The 6,000-nt window shown below is 44.2% G+C and overlaps 1 protein-coding gene across 5 annotated transcripts in view; it reads right to left on the reverse strand.

The window, feature by feature from the left end:
- DIDO1 (death inducer-obliterator 1) overlaps nucleotides 1-4,968 on the reverse strand; it is a 68,166-nt gene extending 63,198 nt beyond the window's left edge. For 2 of the 5 annotated variants that reach the window (XM_053394463.1, XM_053394461.1), the window contains exon 1: nucleotides 4,584-4,864. The gene's annotated coding sequence lies outside the window, so the exon portion shown is untranslated. Of the gene's footprint in view, nucleotides 1-4,583 lie in introns of all 5 variants that reach the window. The other 3 variants (XM_053394467.1, XM_053394462.1, XM_053394465.1) reach the window with 3 other exon arrangements.
- Nucleotides 4,969-6,000: the final 1,032 nt, after the last annotated feature.

Here is a 6,000-nt window from a genome sequence, read left to right on the forward strand (position 1 = left end):
TTTTCCTGTATTTACAGCAAAGAGGGATGGTGCAGAATGATATGTGGTGAACTGTGAGAAGGACAACTAAATGATAGCGATGTCTGCTCTACCAAAATTGGGGCAGAGGACAATTATTTGGGCCGAGGAATGTTTTCTGGAGAGCAAGAAATGACTTATGAGAAGTTGACTAATGTAGTCAAGTTTGGCACTGCAGGGATAATTCAAGCCAACCAGGGGAGAGCTGGCAATTTGGAGACTGGAGGGGACAGAAGACAATAAACGAAAGAGTGGTACACTGGAATTGGATAGTTCGGATTGTTTTTATTTAAATTCCCCAGGTTCTATCATTTAAAAATTTTAGGGTGTGGCTCCACGGCATCTGCTGGCTGGATAATTTGGTCATCCAATGCATGTGAGATTCATGACTGTCGGAGATCCTACTTTCAAACCAGCTGCAAAAATCAATTCCATCTCACGTTCTAGCTCTCAGAACTACTTTTTCCTGCTCTCACACACTCCTTCATATCTTTCTTCCTACGGTCTCACAAATCTGCTGAGGAGGGTTAAGAAACCCTGCAAAGCAGATTTGGGGGGGGGGCATACAGCCAACTGCAGGGCAAGAAGAGTTAACCAGAAGTCCTGTTGCCCAAGTTGATTTCTTTAATGCAGGCCCTTCATGTGTTATTGGACTTCAACTCCCATTACCCCCAGGCAGAATGGCCAATAGTCAGGAATGATGGGACATGTAATTCAGCAATCTGGTAGACCACATGTTCCCTAGCCCTGATTTAGAAGCTTCAGCTGCCAATGCTTTTTGTGTGGTGGTTCAGTTCTGAGAGCTGAACCAACAACTTGCAGATTAGCACGCCCAATGCTTAAATTTTACATGACACAACTACTGGCCTAGGCTGGAAAATATTTTAAATCCCTATACATCACTACAGAACTCTTCTGACCAAGGCAGTCAAAGGAGTATATTTATTCCTATGCCCCTAGAAATATATGTAATACACCCAGGATTAATTCCACCTGAAAACATATACTAGTAAGCTAGTTCAAAAAATGTGAATATTTTTATATAAAGTAACTTATATACTGCCTTTCACGAGAATGATTATGAGGCAGTTTACAAAAATAAGGGCAATACAGTGGTACCTTGGGTTAAGAACTTAATTCAGTTCAGAGATCCATTCTTAACTTGAAACTGTTCTTAACCTGAAGCACTACTTTAGCTAATGGGGCCTGCTGCGCCACCACTGCATGATTTCTGTTCTCATCCTGAAGCAAAGTTCTTAACCCGAGGTACTATTTCTGGGTTAGCGGAGTCTGTAACCTGAAGCATCTGTAACCCGAGGTACCACTGTACAATAAAACAATACAGCTAAAATATACAAAAAGCTATCCAGAGGTTGTACTAAGAATTAACCGCCTGAGAATGTCTGAGAAAACAGATGTAGCCTAACAACCTCTACATAGAACGTTTTTCTCTTCACTTCTGCTGAATTGCAACCCTGAGCACAATCTGAGACCAGGACCCAAAGCCATCTTGAGTAATCATATCAATATACAAAGTTAAGTAATACTATTATGCAACATCAGAAGTGTACTAATAGTAGTACAGAAGATAAAATGATTGTATTTGCTACCCAGAAATTGCAAGAAGGGAGAGAAATTACTACAGTACAGTATAGGATATATCTAAGGAGAAGCAACAATGAAGCGCTAGCAGACAGAATGGTAAACTGTAAAACTATACATGAACAAAAGTTGGTATCTTATGTTATCAATGCCCTACTGCTGGGCATTGAGCAAAATAAACCCCTTCAAAGGCATTTACCATTTACTTTACCACAGAAACAATACTAAAAGGAGTGAAACCTGCATTGTTATGAAATTCATAATGACCTATTATGTCACCATGGTAGGGTTATCATATGATGCCAAGGACAGCAAGATGGAAATGTACCTTCTGCTCCAGAAGGAACCGTAAAGTACAAAGGAAATTACACACAAGCAAAATTGAACTTCTCAGAATAGGAGTTCTGTCAATATGAATTAATGACCTGAACTGAATTCCACACATTTCCAAATTCAAGGTGGGTCATCTTATTGGGAAGTTTAAAGAAAGTAAAATTTAGACTTTTACTGTCCTTAAAAACCAGTGAGCACCAAAATAGGGAAAGAAAAATTAAATTAAAGCTTTTCCATTCCATTACCACAGCAGACTACACACAGTTTAGTATTACGAAGTATAGTAAAGTCAGCTTCAGAAGTTAAAAAGGTAACATATAAAGATTCTAAAGTCACTTGAGTAAGCATGCAGTAGTAAAAACTGTATCCTACAACTCTACCTATCTACTGCTGGAAAACTGCCAGTTCTTCCAGTTCTCACACACTTTATTGTAAGCACTAGACTGCAATCCAAAATACATATTATTGGGGAAAGGAAGACACTGAACACAATGAGGCTTACTCCTGAGCAAGCACACAATGTTAGAAACTCAGATATATAAGCTAATTGTCAAATTGCACCTTAAACCAAGGTTGTAGTCACAATGGATTGTTTAGGCGCCACCCCCTGCACCCGATGGGGGTGGTGGGGGTGGTTGTTATTATTCATCTCATTTCTATAACACTTTATATTTTAAAAAACAAATCTCAAAGTGGTTTACAACCCATTAAAACATCAAATAAAACAATCCAGAATAAAACAATCCAAAATAAAACAAATCAAGTTTCAAGGAAAATATTTCTGATCCTTCTCAAAGTGACATTTTGCTTTCCCCCAGGAATAACCTGGCATCCAGAGATCTCTGCGTGGTCACAACTGGACCCACACTAGTCGCAAAACGCGCCTGGCTAATTTCAAACACTGCATGCAAACAGTTGCCCTTTTATAGCACAATCCTATACATGACTATGATACAATAGTTCAATGGAACTTATAGGATTGCATGGAACAGAAGATTAGACTCTTCAATCCAGTGCTTTTTTCCTAAAAAAATGTTTAGCGATACTCTCATTTTCCTACTCATATTGAAATATTGCCCCTCAATGAGGCCAAACTTAGATTCACAAAATGTTTAGGGGTATGCGTACCCCCAGAAAAAAGTACTGCTTCAATCCTATTATTAGGTACTATTAACCATACAGTTGTTATTTTTGTGCAGAAGCTTATGAAGGCCTGCCACAACAGACTTAACTGGAATCTAGCTACACACGTGTATTAAAAAGTATCTTAATGTAACAAAAATAATGTCCAGTTCTCCCTTTCAAAAATGTTATGCATACAACTTGCCCTAACCATGCTATTATTGAAACACCTCATTTTTTATATTATTCCGTGTATTTGGAGCAAAATTTAGAATTTTACCCTTTGCCAAATTCTAAGCACACAAAACAGTAAGGCATTGAAACCATTTATAATGGGCAGGGGAGACTGACTACACTTAAAGGAGGCAGCTTCATTGGTGGGCAGGAACTGCCTTCCAGACAAAAATAAAATCGAACTTACCGAACAGGCAAGAGGTCGTAACCTCCACTTTGAACTATTCACTGTGCAATTCTATGCCTATTCAGTAGTAAACCCCATTGAATTCAATGAGACTAACTCCCAAGTAAGTGTGTACAGGATTCTAGCTACAATCCTCTATATGCTTACCTATGTATTAAGTTCTGCTTAAGTCAACAGGGCTTACGTTTACGATGACATACACACACACACATATACATATGGTGATCACATTCCAGGTGTATGTCTATATACCTGCAACGTGATCACCATATGTGTGTGTGAAAATAAATAATACACACACACACACACCCCTGGAACGTGGTCACCTTAACTAAAACCACAAACCGAAGCTTCACACATGCAAGCGAAGGGAAAGGCGGCTACCGCTGGAGAAATAAAGTGAAAATAAAGATCGCGGCAAAAGCAGCCAGAGGAAGAATCAGAGATTCTTAATCCAAAACCAAAGAAAGGTGTGGTCAGGCTCGCCACCGAAAAACAGGCCGGCAAGCTCAAATAAGGTCACTCTTCCTGTTAGACAATAAAGAGGAGGGAGAGATGATGCCCCCCCCACAAACCACGAATTGCAGGGTTTAGAGCGGCGAGGGCCGGAGTCTACTTACTACAGTGCTGTTAACACGCCAAGCGGATCCTGAAACAATTACCCGGAAGGCCTGTAATTAAAGGGGGGGGGACACCGCAAACTCGCCCTTCCTCCGTTTCTCTCTGGTGGCCACGTTATCACACATCGGGCGGGGAGCTATTTCCTGGGAGCCCCTCCCTCGCCTCCACCCCCCAAAACAACAACAACCCCCCACAGCCCCCCACGTTCAAGTGTCGGGGGGTGCCTTTTACCGGGGGCGTCACGAAGCCCTCCGACGTCACCCAATTGTGGTCTCACACCGCGGGGTTTGCACGAGCGACGGTTTTAAAGGCCCTGATCCCGACCTAACCCCCCCGGGGGGGGGAGAGAGGGCGAGATAGGGGCGAGGTCCTCCTCCCGCCGCCCCCCCCCCACCGCCCGCGCTGCCCGCCGCCTTCCTCCTCCTCCATTTTCCAGCCAGGCCCGAAGCGGCTGCCCCTCACTCACCGTAGAGGAGGGAAAAAGGGGGCTCGAAGAAAAATAGGGGGGCAAAGAGACTCGGGGTGGGGGAGAAAGCGAGCGCGTTCCCGCCTCGGTGCCGGCGCCTCTCTCCCTCCCTGGGCCTCAGCCGAGACGAGCGGCGGCGGCGTCCGCCATTTCCATTCCCTCCGCCTCCTTCTCTCCTTCCCTCACGGCTCCCTTCAGACTTGTTGCTCCGCCCGCGCCGAGGCTGAGAGGAACCCGTCGCCAAAATGGCCGCCCGAGGTGGCTGCGCGCGAGGCGGTGCGCGTTGGGCTGCGGGGGGGGGCGGAGGAGGACGCTCTGCTCCGTCGCACGCAGCGGCAGTTGGGAAGGCGCCCGGAGGTAATCCGGGCGGGGAAGGAACCACAGAGAGAGCGGAAACTTAGAGGGTCTTTCTCTCTGGTGGGGAGAGCAGTGCAGAGCGGCAAGGAAAGGCATCGAGCGCCCCCTCTGGGCGGGAGGAGGAAGTGGCGCAACGTTCTTAATCCAAGTTGTTCATGAACTAAGCTGTTCTTAAACCAAGGTACCACTCTACAGTATTGAGAAGCGTTCTGGATTTCCATTACGGGTGGGTTATAGGCATAGCTGTCAACGTTTTCCTTTTTTTAAGTGAAATTCCCTTATTCCAAATAGGATTCTTTGCAAGAAAAGGGAAAAGTTGACAGCTATGGTTATAGGTTCAGCCCTTCCAAGTGTCCCTATTTTCCAGGGACAGTGCTGGATTTACAGATGCCCTCCAGGTTTCTGATTTGCATGCCAGAATGTCCCACTTTCCCTTAGGACAGGCATAGGCAAACTTGGCCCTCCAGATGTTTTGGGACTACAACTCCCATCATCCCTGACCACTAGTCCTGTTAGCTAGGGATGATGAGAGTTGTAGTCCCAAAACATCTGGAGGGCCGAGTTTGCCTATGCCTGTGATAAACTCTACAACCTTTAGAAGACATCTGAAGGCAGCCCTGTATAGGGAGGTTTGTAAATGTGTTGTTTTTATATATGTCAAAAGCAGCTACATACAGCTGAAATCCTTTTACAATTAACCTTCTTAACCTTTTACAGTGGTGCCTCGCAAGACGAAATTAATTCGTTCAGCGAGTTTTGTCGTCTTGCGATTTTTTTTTCATCTTGTGAAGCACGGTGTCGGGAAAGTTTTGGAAAAGCTTCAAAAATCACCAAAGTCTTTAAAAACCTCAAAAAAGGCTACCACACCGCGTTCTATGAGTTGCTCCTCGAAGTCAAGTCGCAACTGTATTAATGGTGTTAAGAAAAAGGAAACAAACTTGCAAGGCGTTTCCGTCTTGCGAAGCAAGCCCATAGGGAAAATCGTCTTGCGAAGCAGCTCAAAAAACAAAAAACCCTTTCGTCTAGCGAGTTTTTTGTGTTGTGAGGCATTCGTCTTGCG

This window comes from Podarcis raffonei, chromosome 6 (genome assembly GCF_027172205.1).
Source record: "Podarcis raffonei isolate rPodRaf1 chromosome 6, rPodRaf1.pri, whole genome shotgun sequence".
Lineage (NCBI taxonomy): Eukaryota > Metazoa > Chordata > Lepidosauria > Squamata > Lacertidae > Podarcis > Podarcis raffonei.